A 21,701-nucleotide genomic window follows, 5' to 3' on the forward strand; every position below is an offset into this window, starting at 1 on the left:
CCATCCCCACGTCACGAAGCCTCCATAAAACCCCAACAGAATGGAGTTTGCAGAGCTTCCAGGTTGGTGAAGCAGAATGCACCTGCGCGCTGGGAGGGTGTGGTACCCGAATTCCGCAGAGACAGAGACTCCGTGTGTTGGAGCCTTCTGGACCTCACCTTGTGCATCTCTATTTGGCTGTTCATTTGTATCCTGTAATCTCCTTTGTAGGAAAGCGGTAATCTAGTAGGTAAGCTGGTTGCCTGGGTTCTGTGAGCCTGTCTAGCAAATTAACTGAACCCAAGGAGGGACTCACGGGAAACTTTGATTTATAGTTAGTTGGTTAGAAGCACAGATAACAATCTGGAATTGTGATTGGCATATGAGGTAGAGCAGTATTGTACAACAGAGCCCACACTTTATCTCCTGGTAGACAGTATCAGATTTGAGTTAGATTTTAGGAACCTCAGACAGTGTCTGCTAAACATTTTTGAGAATTGCATGGTGGTGTTGAAAAATACACATTATAAATCTACTTATAAAATCAGTAATAATTCATAACTAACCATGAGATAAGTTAATAGAGATTGAAAAATATCTTCTTAACTCCTGGAATTTGCACTTTGCAAGGTGAAATAAAACTGACCTAAACAACATAAAAAATGCGTTTTGTACCTTTCCACTTTAGTCTCTGTGACTCAGACTTTTAGGGCCTAAACAGACTTAAACCTTTGTTGCTCACTCATTTTCTGATGGGTTGCTTTATGAAATAAGCAGAGTGCTGTTTTCTCCATTCTATTTGCCTTGAGAACTGATAGCAACATAATTTCCTGTCCCTGAGCTAAAGACTCCTGCGACCAGGCAAAGAAATGTAGCAATTTAACCAAAGAAATTCTTCTTTCTAGAAGATAAGCCTGGGAAAAGAGCAAAAATAGCTTACTTTTCAAAACTCTCCGATGACCATTAATGCTTGCTTCAAGACTCTCCATGCCAACTAAGGTAAAATTATTATGTTGTAAACTTCCTAATTGCAATGAGTTTTCTACTTTGCAAAATCTGCCTTAAAATCACCGAAGGCAGTTCCTAAAAAATCTACCTTAAAATCGTTTACCCGAGTCCACGCGACCCTTTACAGCAGGTTCTAAGACGAAGCCCTCCTTTTATTAAACATCGTTTCCTATAATGCTGATGAGATGCCTTAGGAATTTTACTTTTGTATATATGGATTAATCTAGTTTTAAATTTGGTTTTCGTCTACATCCTATCACTTAGAGTCACAGAACCTTTCTAGGACTTTAAGTAAACTCTTACTGTACTCCTCTGACTTTACCCTTCTGAGGAACTACTAAGATTCAGTCAAAATAGCGTCCTCCCTTACTGCAGCAAGTCTAATAAATTTAGCTTTGCTTGATCAGGTTTTTTCTAAGGGCCTCTTAGAGAGTTAACATTTAACAGCTTCCACCTTAACCTTCAGCTGTTCTGAGGTCTTCCTGCATTCACACGAAGACTGCAAATCCTGGGCTATAACCGAACAAAAAATAAGAATTGTGAAGGGGTGCACACCACAGTTTTAGATTTCGTGAGTAAGGTGCAGTTGGAAGTGTCAGGTACAAAAAGAACAAGGGTAACAGTTTCTATTTCAAAGTAGCTTTCATATACTGCACTGTCTCAGAGCACCAGACAACCAGGAGGTGAGGGACAGGAAGAAGATACAACTGTACTGTATTTTACTAGAAAGGGGAATAGGACCAAGATATGTGTCCCTCAACTAGAGCACCAATTCCTGATCTAGGAGAGTATTCATCTCCTCACAGAGTGGGGAGTGAACAGAGAAGTCCGCGATTCCCTAACACTTTTGCCACACTAATTGAGGTTTGGTAGATATTTGAAAATAGAGAGAGGAAAATAATTAAACAGTGTTTTTTTTTTAAAGACTTTGTTTTTAAAGTAGATTAGAACCTCAACACTGAAATCACCTGAGAAGCTTTGAAATATAACAAAGCCCAGGAGACCCTACTGAGATTTAATTAATTGGTTTAGGCCCTAGTTCCAATACGCACCTAGCGTTGAGAAGTACAGATCTAGAACAGAGGTTGGCAACTACAGTTTGTGGGCAAAATTTTGCCTACTGACTGTTTTGGCACAGCTCTCAAACTAAGAATAGTTTCTTCAATTTTCAAGAGTTGAAAAAAAGAACATTTTAGGACACATAAAAGTTATATGCAATTCAAATTATAGTGTCCATAATTAAAGTTTTATGAGAACAAAGCCACTTTTCATTCATTTGCATATTGTTTGTGGTGGCTTTTGTGTTACACAAGCAGAGTTGAGTAGTTGGAACAGAGACTATGGATTACAAAGCCTAAAATTTTAAATATCTGGACCTTCATAGAAAATATTTGCTGACTCCTGATCTAGGAGAGTCAGAGGGAAAGCATATCTCTAAGAAGGGTCTACTGAACAATTTAGAATAAAATTTTAGAAAACTTTTTGATACGTTAATACATCATAACCATTAAAAATTGATAGCAATTACTTGGAGAAAGGACACTTAGTCATTCATAGTGAAAGCATAAGACAAAATAAAGGGAGGAATTCGATAAGGAATGCACATAGGTGAAACGCGAGAGCAAAGCTGGACATACTCCTGTCCCTGCTTTTGCAATAACAAATTGACATTTCACTCTTCTTCACTATGGTTTCTGTTTTACAACAGCAGAAGCCCAGAACGGGAAAACACAGACACCATGAAACACACATCCAGCTGGTTAACAAACTCACATTCTCTGATGCAACTGCTTCAGCACAAGGTTCCAACTTTCAGGAAGCAGAACCCAATGTCTGCATTGAAATTCCCTGCATTAACACTTATCTAACTCAACCACACTCAAATGTATTCTCCATGATCTGCATTAAAGTAATGTTTCTAACTGCAGATCCCTGCGGTTCAAATTCATTATTGTAGCAGTGGACTTGAGCGTATCAGGCTTCGCTGGTTCGGTTTCACCAGCTATACTTCACATGGCTGAACGAAACAGTGGCAATGAATAGCAACTTATACTATATTATGCAGGTTAGATATCTTTCCTCTTGATATTAGCAGTAGATTTTCTACTTTGTGATAAGCCTGCAAGTATGTTAACAATTGGAGGTAGTGAGAAACAAGAGCGATTTTGAAGAAGCAGATCCACTGTTATTATATAGAAGTATAACTTTAAGCAAATAATTTTTTAAAATGGAAAAAAAGCATGCAGGTCAAAATTGGCAAACTTAATATGTTATTTTGGGGTAAAAAGAAGCATGAAAGTTATTAGCAAAAATTCAGAACACAAGTCACTTCTTGGCACAGGGAAAGAATACATTTTTGGAAGCACACAAGCAGTTCAAAGGTAAGGCTCTTGCTCACTTGTTTTTAGTGCCTACGTACATGATTACTTTTTTAACTTGTAAACTGTACATATTCTCTTCTACAAGGGTTATAGTTATGAAAATTGCAATATGAAATATTTGAATATAACATTTAGTATGACTGATGGCAGTTTTCAATAGATACAATAAAAATAAAGTAAAACTCATGGACCTTTCACTTGCTTACATATGAGTTTTTGTGCCAATATGTTTCAGAAATATAAATCTTCTTTTATGTCAAAGACTATTAGAATAATCAAGAAAATAATTTCATAATAATAATATGAGAACATGACCTGAGGATTTAGTAATAAAAGTACTTAGGTGGGATAAAAAAAATAAGTTAGATAGGTGCTGGCCAGGTGTGTCAGTTGGTTGGAGTGTCCTCTCGATGCACTAAGGTTGCGGGTTTGATACCAGGTCAGAGCACATGCAAGAGTCAGCCAATGAATGCACAACTGAGTGGAATAACAATGATGTCTCTCTCTCTTCCTCTCACTCTCCCTCCTTCCCTCTTTCTCTTCCTCTCAAATCAATCAATAAAAAATAAATAAATAAAATGGCTATCATCTATGTATGTAAAAAGATGAGAAGTCTTAAAACTTATTTTTAAGTTACATTGTAGTGCCTTTGGAAGATAATCCTCTTAACTGAAAACAAAAAGCATGAATAGTTTTCAGCCAAATTACAATATTTAAATCTTAAAGCATAAAGTGAATTTATGCATTTATTTATTTTTTTGAGGGTAAGCCCTTACATTCTATTTCCAAAGACTATCTTGTAAATGAGGCATTTGACTTTCACAGACTTTGCTGACCTCATTCTTTCCATCTGTGGGAGTTTGAGCATAAATATTTCATAATGCCAAAGTGTAAAATATTTAAATGCTTCATTTCATACCACTATATATACACATATATATGTATATATGTATATATATGTATATGCATATATTTATATGTATATTTGTGTGTATATATATATCAATGCTTCAGAAATACTGTATTGCTAATTTTTCATGGAATATATACATATATACACACATATACATATACACACATACATATATATCTTAAAGGGATTATTAACAATTCCCTGTCATCATATAAACCATGTATATTTTATAATACAATATCAAGTTAAATATTTGGAAAATGAATGACTTCTGAATGCAATCAGATTATCAGTTGTAAAATTAATTTTTATTATGAACCTTAAAACATTTCATATATTTACCACATTTCATGGGATCTAAGTTGCAATCTATGATAACACAAACTATGACTTTATGTCCCACCAAGAAATAAAAAAACGCATCTTATTATTGACAAATCATCAACTATATGAAACCTACCATTGTCAGAGTTGTTAAAATGAAAAAAAAATCCTAGGTCTCAAAATTGTGACAATAATAGAAAATATTTTATCATTTTTAGACATGATCTTCTGCCCCCCAATTTCCAACACACATTTAGTGCATTTATTTTTGAATTTATTTTTTACTTGATCTGATTTTTCTGATTAGCATTACACCTCAAAGCAGGATCTTCTGTATTTTCAGCTCTACCTTAATAATCGCTTTCTTTTATCATTCCCTTTTATTCAGAGAAATGAAGGTTTTATTCTTCAGCTACTGTAATTTAACATAGCTAATACATTTTACTAAGTGGTAACAGAAGAGCTTTTATATGAGATGCATGTTATTGTGACAACTATAAGCATGACCAGCCTCAAGATAGAGCAGATGTTTTCCTTTTCCTAGATTATTAGTGCTAAAAATATTCTGTAAAAAAGACATTCTGTAAAAGATCTTCGTACCTTTAGCTTAATTTTGCTGGGAACCTAAAATTACTCTAAAGTGTGTGTGTGTGTGTGTGTGCATATATGTATCATGAATGGTGGCTTTAAATATAAAAAAACTGGACAAAAATGTAAAGTTCTATGTATTTAACCTGTAAGCTAAGTGATACAAGGAGTGATTTTGATGGGGGACTCAAAAATTGGGAAATTTTAGTTTAAGCTATAGCTAAAAAGCTTAGTAATCAACTCATGTAAAACCTATCATTCCAGGAACTGAAGGTATGTCCCACCCTGACTCCAGGAGACCATAAGCAGTCCCACCTTTGCACCTGAAGAGGACTGCAAGCAATTTCAAGATGGTATCTGAGCCATTGTGCTCCAAGGTGAGATGCCCACCACCCAGGACACGGCTAAAGACCACCCCCTGGGGCGAGAATGCTGCAGTTTTTTAATCCAGTTAACTTTTCCCTGAATTCCAAACCCCTTACCTACACTTTGTTCTCCTTATAAAAAGGGACATTTTAAAATGGAATTAAAAGGGTCTTCTAGGGTACAAACCTACTGTCTTCTCAGATTGCCAACAACCTGAATAAAGCTCCCATAAAGATTCAATCCCTATTTATTGGTTCTGGTAGTGACAGGCAGCACAAACACTGGCTTTTCCAGTTACAATTTAACCATTTCATCAGATGTCTCACATCTGTGGCATTTTTGCATTACCTGTGTACCTTTTAGGACAATTCATACTCCAAAATCAACTGAAGAGATTGAGAACTTCTGGGTATTCTGTATAGAGAGATCTAATCAAATATGTACTCAGCATCAGGGACCTATAAAACACTGTGCTGGTAAAACTAGACTTCACACATCAAGGAGCTTACAAGTTTGTTAGAAGGAGATTTGGAAGGGATGTTGGGAGAAGGAAACTGATATTCTCTGGGAAAGAAGACTCATTGTGGAAAGTAATAGGTTATAAATATTCTCCGATGATAGAAGGGGTGGAGGAAGACATTTCCACTGGGCTTTATTTTATGGTAATTATTAAAAGTTTTTGAGTATGAAATTGAAATGAAAAAGATGTTTAAAAATATAGAAATGTTTAAGAAGAGGAAGATTCAGGAGACAGGGGACTCTTGCTGTGGTCCAGATTTAAGATAGTAAGGGCCTAGAACAAGGAGGTAGAGATGAATGTGGCAATAAAAGATCAGTGTAACAGACATTTGAAAAAGACGGTGTAAGATTTAAAATTAATAAAATTATAATAAGATATTGTAATATAGTTGGCAAGGTGGTCAAAGAATATTTTTAGAATCTTTCCTATTTTGCCATGTTTTTGTCATAATACATAGCGAAATATTCATTGGGCTTTGTATTGGGATTACTGGGGTGAAAAACAATTATATGTATATATAGGTACACACACATATGGATTTCTAAAAGAAATATCAGTATACTTTATCAATATGGAATTATACTATAATTTTATTTATTTTTAAGTACATTTTATTGATTATGCTATTACGGTTGTCCCATTTTTTTCTCCCGTTTATCCTCCTCTGCCCTGCACCACCTCTCCCTCCAGCAATCCCTGTCTCCTTAGTTCATGTCCATGGGTCATACATATAAGTTCTTTGGCTTTTCCATCTCTTATACTATTCTTAATGTCCCCCCCCATCTATTTTGTACCTACCATTATGCTTCTAATTCCCTGTACCTTTTCCCTCATTCTCCTCCCTCCCTCTCCCCACTGATAACCCTCCCTGTGATCTCCATTTCTGTGACTCTGTTCCTGTTCTTGTTGTTTGCTTAGTTTGTTTTTGTTTTTTAGCAAGAAAAGAACACAGTTACCTACAAAGGAGTTCCCGTAAGACTACTAGCTGATTTTTCAAAAGAAACCTTACAAGCAAGAAAGGGCTGGAAAGAAGTATTCACAGTCATGAAAGGCAAGGACTTACATCCAAGATTACTTGGTCCAGCAAAGCTTCCATTTACAATGGAAGGGCGGATAAAGTGCTTTCCAGATAAGGTCAAGTTAAAGGAGTTCATCACCACCAAGCCCTTATTATATGAAATGTTAAAGGGACTTATCTAAGAAAAAGGAGATGAAAACTATGAACAGTAAGATGACAACAAACTCACCACTATCAGCAAATGAGCCTAAAAAGGAGGAATTCTACAACAGTTTTAAGGATACAAACTTTATTCAGTGATGAATTAATAACATTTGTGACTTAATAACATGTGAGGGGGGCAACTGATTGATGTTTTTCTCTCGGTTTGATGTCTCTTTCCCTCTCCCCCTTCCTTCGTCTCTCTCTCAAAGCAATAAGCAGGCCCTGGGTGCGGGTAACGGTTTTAACGCAGGCGTCACCAGGCAGTCACCCCCGCGTGCTGTCATGGCGCTGCTACCGAAGCCGGTCTCTGCAGAGGCAGGTGGCTAAAGACCCCCTAAGAAATGGTGGTGTGCCTTAAATTCAGGCAATTATTTCTGTTTTGTGTGACCTTGGTGGGAAAACCAGCTTTTCCAATCAGAATGACTATAAAGCCATCCAAATTTTTCAAAGTTTCACTGAAGAAGGAGAAACTATTGAGCTCACAGAGGAGTAACTAATTTTTTTGGAATCTTTGACATTGAACAGGATGATAAAAGTGGATCCTGAGTCAATTTTACAAAATTATAATTGTTTAATATTTGATTAATTATAGCTTTTTGGGTTCGTATGTGGGAATTTTTTCATATCTGAAAGCTTTTCCTGTCTTAGATCATAGTCATGTATTAACATTAGAATTATTAAAATAGTGAAATTCAAAGACTGAAATCCATTTATAATAATTTTCATTTCTGTATTGATCTAGTATTTGATAATTATATTGTATTTTGATAAATGAAAGAAAAGTAGATAGAACAGAGCTAATGTGCATTGTACATTATTTCATGGCTTATTGCTTATGTTATGTACCTAAAAATAAAAACGTACGCATGTAGAAATTTCTGCGTGAAATTCTAAAGTCAAAGATGCATGAAACACTCTCATTTCTTGATTAACAACTAGATTTCAAAGTCATTTGTAATGTCACACTGTTTTAAATTAATACAGTTTGTTTAATAATGTTTTTTTCAAAAGTAATCTATTATATATAAGCATAGTCAAATGGATTGGTACAAATATGTTCTCATCTGGTTTCATAGATGCACTTAGATATTTTCTAGCCAGCTTTTGTTAACATATGGGAAATTTCCCCCTTCACATACTGTGTAGCTAAAACTTTTATGTGATGTTCTGAGTTTTATGGCTGTAATGGGAATAATATGTTTGGTAACCCTCTTGCTGCATCTTTCCCTATATCTCAACTGGTTTCTCTGCTCGTTATCCACAGTTTGGGACTCTGTTAAGAACAGGGAAAGCTCATGTGGTACCAGGCAGGAAATGTGGGAGAGGCAAACTCCTGCAGGCAGATCAGGTGGGAAGCCCCGTCACTCCAAACACGTCGTGAAAAAGAGATTCAGGCTGTGGTGGCTGGGGGGACAAGTGATCAGATGCCCGTGTGGATCTCTCCTTCAAAGCTGGGTGTCTCATTGAATAGATTGAAGGGAAAACAAAAAACCCAGAACATTCTATCATAATTCCTGTTTAGAAACTAGCATGTTGCTCTGCTGGGGAAATTTAACGGTATTGGAATGGACACGCCCAAGTCAGGTAAGATGGAGCTAGAACTTCCAGCTCCCCACAGCCTGAGTGTGCCACCTAAATATTCCCAAGAGTCCAGAAGATGCGATGAGAACGAAGTAGTGATCCACTGGAGGCTTGAAGTTGGAGCCAAGAAGAGGCTTTTCTCTTGAAAATGGCTGTAAATAGGTACAGCAGCTATACTGTAGCACTGGGTGAGGACACGTTGGCCCTAAAAGCCCGTGAGGACGTTTTCGCTGCAGTCCCCGGTGCAAGGACCGGATCCGACTGCCACAGAAAACAGCGCGGACGCCGTGTGGGTCGCAGCTCGTTCTCTCTCCCAGTCATGGAATCATTTAGGCCACCTGCTCCTGCAAATACAATTAGGTGTTATCTCGAAGAGAAGCAATCCGGTAGGAGTCAGAGTAATAATTGAAAGACTCTGTATTGACCTTGAAGAGCTGAGTTATCCGAAGATGACTGTTAAAACCAGAAAACACTTCCAATTCCTCAAATATTCAGGTTGGAAGACTTTCTCCTCTAATACCCAGCAGAGAATAAGCTTACTTATAAGATTTAAATAGTTACAAAATACAAAGTGTTACATTTTTTGTTCATTTGAGTAGTAGTGAATAGTTTCAAGTTAGTATCAATATATCATTTCTATATAGTTATTATTTTGTTTTAATACATATATGCATATTTCCATTTAATGTATTTTTGTATTGCTAGAATGTACTAAATAGAAATGATGCAAGCAGTGTTAAGTTGACTATTACTTTTAGTTGAAAACTTCTACAGCAGAGCAACAGATATATTTATCTCCCTTTGTTTCTAGGTTGTAAACTTCCATTTCTTCTTAGATATATTTGCCTTGATACCTGCTTGTCAGATGAATTTAGTTCTCTTCTACTGTGTTCTCATAGGATGCTGCACATGCCCAATATTTAGACTTAATCTGTGTCTTGAAGGAAATGTTGGCCTGTGTCATCCACTGGGACAGTGGCTTCCCGCGAGAAAAACTGTCCTTCCTGTGATTTTCAGCCCATGCTGTGGTGGTTGCCACATGACAGATGTTAAATTGAGTTAGGCATTGAATAAATGTAAACCCAGAAAAACAAAACCAGAATTAATTGGACTATTTATAAACATTTTCTTTTCCCAATTTTTTGAATAATTTTCAACACTAGGGTGGGGATTGACTGAGGGAGTGGGCAAGGGGGTGGGCAGGACAGAGGAGAACAATGGGGAAAAATAAGGACAACTGTAATTGAACACCAATAAAAAAAGTCCTTCAGTGATTTTATCAAATCTTTGTAAGATAACTCCTGCTGATAACGTAATTTAATGTTCATTTACCCAAATATTCCAAATGACTTTAGAAATATGAATCCATTTACTTTATGTGCATAACAAAAGCAACAAATTGGTGTTTTGAGGATTTGTACTCCATGGTAAGGTGGAAGTGTTGTCTGAAAATAGACATAATTATACCACATCATTATTATACTGCCATTAAAGATTACTTTAGAATATAATTAACCAGAATGAAGAGATGATGCATATAATGCATGAATCATCTTTGTGTTTGGTGTTTATCTAGAAAGGAAATAGGAAGTTAATAAATGCTTTAAGTTAGGAGAGCTTCCCTGAATTCCTCTGCTTTTTCTCTGACTGATGTAAAGTTCAATTCAATCAGGCATCATCTCTTCATTCTGTAGGAATTCTCAGTTTGTGACATTTCTGAATTAAAAATGAGATGAGAATTTTAGATGATTTAAAGCAGTATTTTACAATATGTTAAATCAATCTTCAGTTTCATTTGCTTAAAATTAAAAATTGTCGCTTTTGACTGCTTAATATGATACATTTGATAGATTAGGAAATTGAATACACAGAGGCTTTTAAATAAAATAAATTCTATTTTAATTAAAATTGAATACTGAATTGAGTGTTGGGCCACCTAAACAAATAGAATGTAATTTGGAGATCACAATGGAAAGTTTAGGAATTACTTGGGTGATAAGCTACTATATAAAAAGTGCTGAGAAGACCAACACTATACAGCTGAGTGACAGTCCACTTACTTCAGTCCTTCAGCTTCCTGGTCTGTAAAGCAGGTAGATTAAACAAAGAATATCCATAAACTATTTTTCAGCTTTAAATACTTGATTCATTCTGTGGGAAAATGATGAACTCCTACAGTGTGCCAAAGCATAGAGTATTAAAAATAAATAAACATACAAAATTCCCCTAAAAACCCACTTTATCTTTTAAGAAAGAAGGGCTCCATCTTGTTTACTCTTTGTTATTTACAGAAGTTAAAGAATTTAGTTAACAAATTGGCATATACTATATCTGTAGAAATAATGAACTATTTAGCAATTAATTTAGAGGAAAAATCCATTAATAACTGATTTCAATAAATTCTTTGTAGTTTTTAGATGTTGAAGGATGACAAATTCTATAGCATAAGTAGGAAATAAAAATTACAATCGGAAGTCATGTCTTTGAAGAGTCTCTATTTTCCTGTGTTCTGTGGCCATAAAGACTGCAGAAAAATACCCCATTAATTTTTCCCATTATAAAAGTAATGTATTCTCCTTATAACTAGTCAAAATTTTATGGTACATAAAGATAAAAAAATTAGATATCTGGGTAAATAGTGGCATTGAATGAGTCCCTGGCATTCTCTCTGCCATATTCTTCTCTGAAACAATGTAATGCAGATGAATAATGTTAAGCATTCTGACTGTGATTCATTTCTTTTCTAATTACTGGTCACAATTAGAGCAGGGGAGTTTATCTTGGGTAAACAAAGAAGGTAAGTAATCTAATTATTAGACCTGCCATATCTTTGCAAACAATGCATTAACTGATCTCATGGTAAAGAGACCAAGGATATTTGCTAAGAGGAGAGTCCTTATGTGTGGAATGCTTTGAGCAGGACGTCTTTCATTTAGGGTTGCTTATGGCAACCAGATTTGAGATCTCTGGATTAAGGGGTGTGGCTCCCTGACAAATGTCACATAAGGTAGTGAACCCGTAGATACAAAGTAGATGTATTCAATATCCTGAATGCTCTCCAGTTTGAGAGATGGCCTGCCACTCTGATCTGAGATGTCTTACTCTGGGCCATGGGATGTGATGTAGGAGACAAAGATCTGAGAAGCCACATGAGCTTAGAGTGTTCTTTACTTCTGTGCTTCCTGCCTTATCCACATAAACGGATTATAATGTTTAATACTGTGTAAGTCTGACTTGCCAATCTAATGTGTCTGTTTGTGTGTAAAATAAAACAAACTGAGATGAACTAAAGTATGTAACTAAAGATATCAATTCTATGCAGATCTCTATGGTAGGGGGGATGAGTAGGAGTTCATTTTCTCTACACCTGATAGGCCAGTAGAAAGGGGAAAAAATGTTTTTCCCTATGGCTTTGAGGAAAATTTTTTGGCATATAGTTGTGCGTAGTAATTTCTTACAATCCTTTGTATTTCTGTGGTATCAGTTGTAATCTCTCCTCTTTTATTTCTGATTGTGTTTATTAGGATCCTCTCTCTCTTTTTCTTGAGGAGTCTGCTTAAAGACTTGTTGATTTTGTTTATCTTTTCAAACAACCAGCTCCTGGATTTATTGATCCTTTGAATTGTGATTTTAGTGCCTATGTTATTTAATTCTTCTCTAATCCTCATTATTTCCTTCCTTCTACTTGCTCTGGGCTGTATTTTTTGTTGTTCCTCCAGTCTTGTGGGTGGTGGAATTGCAGACTGGCACAGCCACTGTGGAAAACAGTATGGAATTTCCTCGGAAAACTAAAAATGGAACTGCCCTTTGACCCAGCAATTCCATTGCTAGGATTATATCCTAAGAACCCTGAAACACCAATCTAAAAGAACCTAAGCACCCCAGTGTTGATCGCAGCACAATTTACAATAGCCAAGTGCTGGAAGCAACCTAAGTGCCCATCAGTAAATGAAGGGATCAAACAACTATGGTACATTTACACAATGGAATTCTATGCAGCAAAGAGAAAGAAGGAGCTCCTACCCTTGGTGACAGCATGGATAGAACTGGAGAGCATTATGCTGAGTGAAATAAGCGAGGCAGTGTAAGACAAATACCATATGATCTCACCTTTAAGTGGACCCTAATCAACAAAACAAATAAGGAAGTAGAATATAACCAGAGACATTGAAATTAAGAATAAATGTACAGTAACCAGAGGGGAAATGGGAGGGGATAAAGGGGGGAAAAGGGTGAAGGGTTTTCAGGAACAACTATGAAGGACACATGGGCAAAACCAAGAGGGGGTGGAATCAGGGGAGGTGGGTGGGGATGGCCTGGGTGGGGGGTAGATGTGGAGAAAAAAGGCCGACAACTCTACTTGAACAACAATAAATTAAAAATAAAAATAATTAATAAAAAGGTAAAAAAATTTACTGAATATGGTAAAGGTTTATGTAAAAATAAAGTAAAATACTTATACTGAGTGCTATCGTAATAAAAAATTAGTAATAATTAAGGAATATTTTTGTGCTGTAATCAGTGTTTCAAAACATTTTTTAGAAGTCCTAATTCCTTCAATAAAATCTGAAAACAAAATTAGTACATCTAAAAAATGAAGTAAAATTATTTTAGTTACAATACAAAATAATGTACAAAACAAATATGAGAATTAAATTGATTGAAAATTGAAGCTCCCTGGAGAAAAATAGTACAAAAATAATAGTCATTTATTTACTTTAACAGTAACTAATCTTACTTGATTATATAATAAATATAGTTTATACAACATAACAAAAATTTAAATTCTTATCAGTTAGGTTTTGGGCAATGTCATTATTAAAATATCTTTTATTATTAGTGTGGTGAAAATTTTTACATGTATGAATGTACATTGAATTTTATCAAATATTTTACTGATTCTCTGTAGATGATATTTTTAAGCTAATATTTTTAGGACTGAATTACTTTAAGAGATGTCCTATTTTTGAACTTCTGGGGTTCCTGGGGAAACTCAGTTTGTTCATATTTTACGCTTCCAGTAACTTCATAAATAAATTTGGTTTTTAATTTTTCTTTCTTGTTTGCTACTTATTGGCACTTTATAGAACAAGCCAGGAGTGTTTCCATTTTCCCTGTTCTAAGGCAAGATTAACAATAAAATCATACATTTTTTTTATCTTGTGTTTGATAGAACTGTTCTAAAAAATGAAAGTTTGTTTTGTTTTTGTTTGTTTTCTACTTATTGATCTATTCAGGATTTCTTTTTCTACTTGATTCAGTTTTGGAAAGTTGGATTTTTCAGACACATTATTTATTTTCTCTTCATTTAAAATTTTATTTGCATTTTTATATTTTTATTATCTATGCTAATCTCTCCTGTAGCTCTAATTATGTCTTTCTATTCCTAATATTGCCTACACCTTAATTTTCTCCTTAAAAATTCTACTAGAGTCCTGAGCTGTGTGCTCAGTTGGTTGGCCATGGTCCCACAAAGCAAAAGGTTGTTGGTTTGATTCCCAGACAGGGCACCTGCCTGGGTTGTGGGTTGCGTCCCTGGTCTGGGTGCATAGAAGCAATCAATCCATGTTTCTCTTTCACATCAGTGTTTCCCTCCCTCTCTTTCTCCCTCCCTTCCCCTTTCTCTAAAAATAAATAAAAATAAAATCTTTAAAAATATTCGGCTAGGGTTGTTTTGTTATTTTTATATCTTTACTTCATATTTTAAAATACTGCTTAATATTCATACAGGAAAGTTCCCATATGATAATTATATAGCAATCCTTTTTCACAAACTGGACACACCTAGATAACACACCCAGATTAATAAATAGAATATTCCCCAGATTCTTAAGACCCCTCATGAAGTGGTTGTCACTCCTACTGCCACCCCAACTATGCTACATGTAGACTTTTCTTTTTGCTTCCAGATTATTTATTTATTTCTTTATTTTTATTCAGTTACACTTGTCTGCATTTTCTCCCCTTCCTTCCACCCCACCCCAGCCATGGAGACTTTTAATAGCATAGTTTTTATCGTTTTGGTATTTCCTGTGAAGTCTGATTCTATTGATGATCACTTACATTAAGTTTGTGAAATTCTTTCTTATTATTGCATTTTATTTTTTAAATATGTTTATTGATTTTAGATCAGTTGTTTATATTGTTGGGTAGTATTTCATTGAGTATAATAAAAGTTAGTTACCCATTCTATACTTGCTGAGTTTTGGGGTGGTTTCTAGATGGATGCTATTAAAATGAGTGTTATGAGATATAAATGAAATTTTTGTTTTAAGCTTATTAGTTCATTATATTTTTAGGAGTGGATTTTTGGGGCATAGAGTATGCATATACTCCATTTTAGTTGATACTAACAAACACTTTTTTAAAATGTTTGCCAAATTAAGCATCCCACTACTACCAACACTACCACCACGGACAACAGTATGTTAAAGTTCCTTTAACCTAAGTGCTTTCCAGCACCTGGTATTCTCCATTATTTTTCACTTCAATCATTCTTGTGAATGTATGGTAGTATATCATTGTAGTGTTAATTTACTACATGTGTCTGATGATTAATATGTGTGTGTGTGTATATATATACACACACTTACTGTTAAGTTTTCCTTACTTTTCCTCTTTAATATTTACCCATAAGCTCCTCTTAGTAACTTTTGCCAATAACTTCCCCTCTTAATTTCCTGGTGTGTAAAATAAAACAGAAAGACCTCTAAGTTGCATTCAGTTTTAAACATCTTATTCGATCTATATAAAAATTTGCCTTCCTACAGTGTGCCAAAACATGTTACTAACCAAATTGTAGATACTACATGTGTAGAATTAATGAGCTATTTGGCAGTTGATTTAGAAAAAGAATCTATTCATTATTGACGTCAGTGGGTTGTTTTTAGTTTTAAGAATTTGAGAGATAAAAATTCCACTTAAAATTTAAATAGAAAGAAAAATACCATAGAAAATCATATTTTTGAAGACTCAATAAATATCCTCCTGTTTAAGTTCAATATTAAGAGACTTAAAATATTCTTAATTAACTTTTTCCAAATCTATTCATGCTTGCAATGTGATATATGTCTTTATATATCAATTTACAGTAGTCCCCCTTTATCCACAGTAGATACATTCCGAAAGCCCTAGTGGATGTCTGCAGGTATAGAGAGTACCAAACCACATGTCCAACATATATACATAAATGTTTTCCATACACACATAACTTTCCCTTTAAAAAAGCACTTATGGGTTCTCTTTGGTGTATAAAAATTGCTTCCATCACTACTCTGAAGCTTCTGGGTTACTTGAATACAAGCACCGTGATAGCCCAACAGTCTACCTGATACCGGAGGCAGCTACTAAGTGATTGATGGGCTGGTAAGCAATGGATATGTTGGGCAAGGGGATGATTCACATTCTGCTTGGATGGAACAGGATGGTATGCAATTTTGCCATAATTTAAAACTTGTGAATTGTTTTGGAATTTTCTATTTAGTAGTTTTGGAGCATGGTTGACCATAACTGAAGCACAGATAAGGGAGGACTACTGTACTTGATGAATTTGAAAGGGCATTTTTTATGTAAAAATAAATGAATTAGCTGATTAATGCCACATGAGGGGTGAAAGTGTGAAATAACATTTTTAGCTACAAATAGATACAAGACTGAGACTTTAAAATGAAGTAGGAGCAAATATGATCAAAAGAATCATTTGACAAAAATAATGTGAGGAGAAGTACGGTTGCTTCTGTACAACATGAAGGCCAAATGAGAGATGTGCAGAGAAGGGTTAACCCAGCAGGCCTGTTATCCAAATCCCATGCATTTGAAAAAGAGCTTTGAGCCTTGGAATATTATGTCTGACAATAGTGGTTTTAGTGGTTTTTGTGTGTATAATTTTTATTTCTTCGGGTGATGTTGGTTAATAAAATTATATAGGTTTCTGGTGTACAATTCTATAATACTGCATCTGTGTATTGCATTCCACCTAAAGTCCAGGTTCCTTCCATTGCCATATATTCCCCCTTTGCTCTCTTATACGTCCTGCTATCCCCTTGTCTGGTAATCACCATGCAGTGGAAAACAGTCTGCGGTTACCTCAAAAATTTAAAAGTGGATCTGCCTTATGACCCCAAAATTCCACTTTTGGGAATATATCTGAAGAAACCCAAAATACTAATTTAAAACAATACATGCACTCCTATGTTCATTGCAGTGTTACTTACAATAGCCAAGATTTGGAAGCAGCCCAAGTGCCCATCAGTAGATAAGTGGATAAAAAAGCTGGATACATTTACACAAGGAAATACTATTAGGCTGTAAACAAGAACAAAATGTTACCTTTTGTGACAGCATGGATGGACCTGGAGGTTATTATGCTAAGTGAAATAAATCAGTCAGAGAAAGACAAATACCATATAATCTCACTAACCATAACTTTGCTGTGTATAATGTGCTCCCATGTATAATGTACACCCATATTTTGTGTGCATTATACATGGGATTATTATACCCATAGGATGTCATCATTAGACCCATGTGTAATGCACATACTTATTTTTCCCTCAAAATTTTGGGCAAAAAGGCACACATTAGACACCACAAATCACAGTTAGTGCATGTGGAATCTAACGAAGGGATTAAGCAATAATAGTGCTTTGGCATGTCTGAGGACTTGGGCCAAGCCAGACAGTTAATGCTATAGAGTGGTGAATGGTAAATACCTATTTTTGTTTGCTTAAGGCTTTTTGTCAGATCTGTCAGCTTGACCATCCAGGAGAACGGCCTGGTGTCCCTCCCTGGCTGGCGATACTTCGTACATCAGCATACGTTTTGCTGGGAGAAGTAAACACCATCTCTCTGAGTCCACAGTTGCTCTCGATCACTCCTCCACTTCACCCATATGCCTTTGCCCTTTGCAGATTTTAATCTGTATTATTTTTTGCTATAATAAATCATAACTGTAAGTATACGGCTCTTCGGATTCCTGTTCTAATAAATCATCCAACTTAAGGTGGTCTTAGGAACCCCTGACACAATATATATCTAACTATTACACTAATTAAATAACCTACCATTCTTTTACCTAAACAACAAGGCCACTAATTGGAATATTTTTGTATATTAAATATAATATAGATAAATAGATACACGAACAGTTGGTGGTTTTTATTGATAGTAAAATTATATTGTATGCCACAACTAAGTGGAAATATATGTTCTTTAGAGTTGATTTGCAAATAATTTAAAATCAGATCACTAATGGCTATATACAAATGAAATTTAAAAAAAAGAAACCGGCCCTGGCTGGTGTGGGTCAGGGGATTGAGTGCTGGCCTTGGAACCAAAGGGTGGTTGGATTGATTCCCAGTCTAAGGCACTTGCCTGGGTTGCAGGCCAGGTCCCCACTACGGGGCACTTGAGAGGCAGCCACACATAGATGTTTCTCTCCATCTCTTTCTCCCTCCTTTCCCCTCTCTAAAAATAAATAAATAAAATCTTTTAAAAAAACAAAAAAGAGACAGTTGTTGATTTACTGTCTGTTGCTTAGATACCTGTAGTACGACCCTATTTGCTACTAACAGCTGCTATTGCCAAAACACCACTAGGGCTCTGAAAAGCAGATTCTGAAAAAGAGTCATTTGTGTTAAGGTAGGAAAAACAATACCAAGTCAACAGTTTGGTTTTTCATAGTTGCTGTGATGAGAAGCTGGTGCTGCATGGAAACCCATATGGATCCCGAGATGACGGCGATAGTATCCAAACTGATGCCGAAGTTTGAGAAGTTCTGCAATGCTCAAGAATTCCTTGTATGCATCCCAGTCATAGATGTTAGTTAACAAATAAATAAAAATATTACTTTATTTCAGTTTGTATTCATTATTTTTTTCAAATATTTATTAAATTTCTAAGACTTAACTACTCGAGCTATCTAGTCCAAACCAGTCAATGAACAACTACTATGGGTTTCCTTGGGCCTCAGAGTGACGTGGGATAAAACAAAACCTTAAAGATGTACAGAATGGGGGAAGCTTGTGAATGTCTCATTTATAGCATTTTAATGGCATAGAATCCCAGGCTTTTCTTACCTCAAGTTTATTAAACCTGAATCTATACTTCGTAGGGAAATCAGAAATTTAACAAGTACCCTAACTAATTCTAATGATTTACATCTACATTTTTAGAATCATTCTGTTACTGCCTGTGATTGTCCTTTGTCTAGTAATTGACTGTAGATCTTGTGAAGTTCAGCTTAACATATCGTTCATATTAATTGTGGTCTATTGATAAAGTGCTTTATATTGACTTTGTTATTGTTGTTTTCATTGTTATCATCAGTATATGGGCATTTTTACAGTAGCCCACAAATTTCAAAGAAATTAAAATCTCAAGAATTCCCATTGGAACCAATTAACACTTAAAATGTTTATCATGAAAACTCTAATTGTTCCTTAATATATGTACCCTCAGTTAAATTTTAATGAGGTTATTTATTTAGTTCTCTGGACAATAGGCCTTTATATTCTGCATGTGCCTTTGATAGTGGTTATAAATGAGCCAGTGTAAAATAGGTTTTTAAAGAACTCCGATGTGAACTTTGGTCTGAAGAAGTGTTTCAGTTTTGTCACTCATTAGTTTACAATAGTTGAGAGTTAAAGGGCACCATTAACTCTTGCAGGAAGACTTACCTTGGTCCAACTATAGAGAAAGAAAAAGGTTGTGAAGAGTTTTGAGTAAAAGTTAGCTATACAGATTATTCTTCACCAGACGTGTAAGAAAGAAAGCTTATGCAATAGAATCAGTAGTGAAAAGCAGGGCACAATGCGTTTCCATGATCCGTCATTCACACCTTCTTCTTAAGTGCTCTGAGTACTTCTGTGGTAAACACCAAGTTAGTCACGGTTAAATTTAGCCTCGACTACCAAACCTTCATTTTTTCAAGGTGACAACCACTATTAATCCAAATAATTAGTGTTCCTAGCAAGATACTTTCAGAAATCTGGTAAAAGAAATGTGATATTGAGCTATTAAATAATATTCAGTAAGTATGTAATGTCCATTACATATATAATATAGTAAATATACAATATAATAGAACAATTATAATAATAGAAAATTATATATAATAATATAAACAATTATATAATTAAACAATATAATATATATTGAGCTATTACAAATATTCAGAGAGTATTTATTTAATGCTCATTATATACATATTATATCTAGAAAGCTTCATGAAAGTGGTTCCTTCAGATGTTGCCTCAGATAATGAGAATGTTTTGTAGAACACTGAGTGCACACACACACACAAAACACTTGTTAAATAAAAGGAACATGAAAATGTTTAGTCAAGTTGATCATAGATTCAAAAAGTGTAGTATAGATATAAAGTTAAAGTGTATAGCAGAAACCAACATATGTTACGGACTCAATACTTGGTCCCCCTAAAATTTGTATGTCGAAGCTCTAATCCCCAGTGTGGCTGTATTTGGTAATGAGGTCTCTAAGGAAGTCAGTGGGTTACATGAGGTCATGAGGGTGGGCCTTGATCCAATTAGTTTGCCTCTTGATAAGAAGAGGCACCAGAGAGCAGACTCTGTCTCTTGCTGGTGGACGTGCACTGAGAAAAGACTTTGTAAGAGTAGAGTGGGAAGGTGGCCCTTGATCATGGGCTTCTAGCCTTCAGAAAAAAAATCCTTTTCTGTTGTTTAGTCAGTCAATGATATTATACTATAGCAGTCCAAGAAGACTAGGACATCCTATTTTTAAAGTTAATACATATTCTACATCAAATGGGGAACCATTTAAAGATTTTAAGAAAGGGAGTATTATAAAATCCACCTGGCTGCATGTGGAAAATAGTTATGGGCTATTGTGGAGAAGTGGCCATGACAAAATTCAGATGTATTTAAAGATGTTGAGTGGCAGAATTTTTTATCAATTCCATAATAGAACGAATGATTAATACGTCTTAGGTTTATTGAGTAAGTGATGATGGCATTAGCATGCAAAGTTAGGTTGTGGAGAAAGCTGAGGACCTGTGTGGGTCATGCTGAGCTTGATGTTGAGAGCTATTCAGTAAGGACACACCAGAAATTGTCAAGCATATGTCTGGTACTCAAAGGGAAGGGTAAACTAAGGATTCAGAATTACCCTTCTTTGGGATTTATGTATGAATTTAAGCCATAAAGAGATTTTTTGAAAGGATTAGGGGCCTAAGGAAGAAAGTAACTTAAAGATTTAGAAGAGGGCAAAAAGATTGTACTAAAATATGTCCAATTGTGGAGTGGAAAGATAAAGCAAGGATATTTTGGGGACACAATAGTGGAAGAAAATTTTCAAAACTGAGATATGATAAGTGGTTTCAAATTAGACATAGTGGTTCTTCAAAATATGGAGAAAGATATTTCCTCCTTCTGAACCTGTTACAAAGAGCAAGATGTGGGTGATGGCAGTCAAAATTGCCAACTTCTTTTTTTATTATTTTTATTCATTACGGTTATCCCATATATTCCCCCTTTATCCTCCTCCATCCAGCCCAACCCCTGCTCCTGGCTCCCGCAGTCAATCCCCACACCGTTGTCAATGTCCACGGGTCATTCATACATGTTCCTTGACTAGTTCCTTCCCCTTCCTTCCACCATTATCTCCCTCCCCCTGCCCTCTGTCAGCTGTCAGTCCATTCCATGTTTCCATGCCTCTGGTTCTTCTAATTATAAAATAAATAAGTTCTGGGGGTGTAATGTACAACATTGTGTAGCTGACAATACTGTTTTGTATATTTGAAAGCTTAGAGACTAGATTTTAAATTTTCTCATCAGAAGAAAA

Source organism: Desmodus rotundus, chromosome 7 (genome assembly GCF_022682495.2).
Source record: "Desmodus rotundus isolate HL8 chromosome 7, HLdesRot8A.1, whole genome shotgun sequence".
In the NCBI taxonomy this organism is placed as follows: Eukaryota; Metazoa; Chordata; class Mammalia; order Chiroptera; family Phyllostomidae; genus Desmodus; species Desmodus rotundus.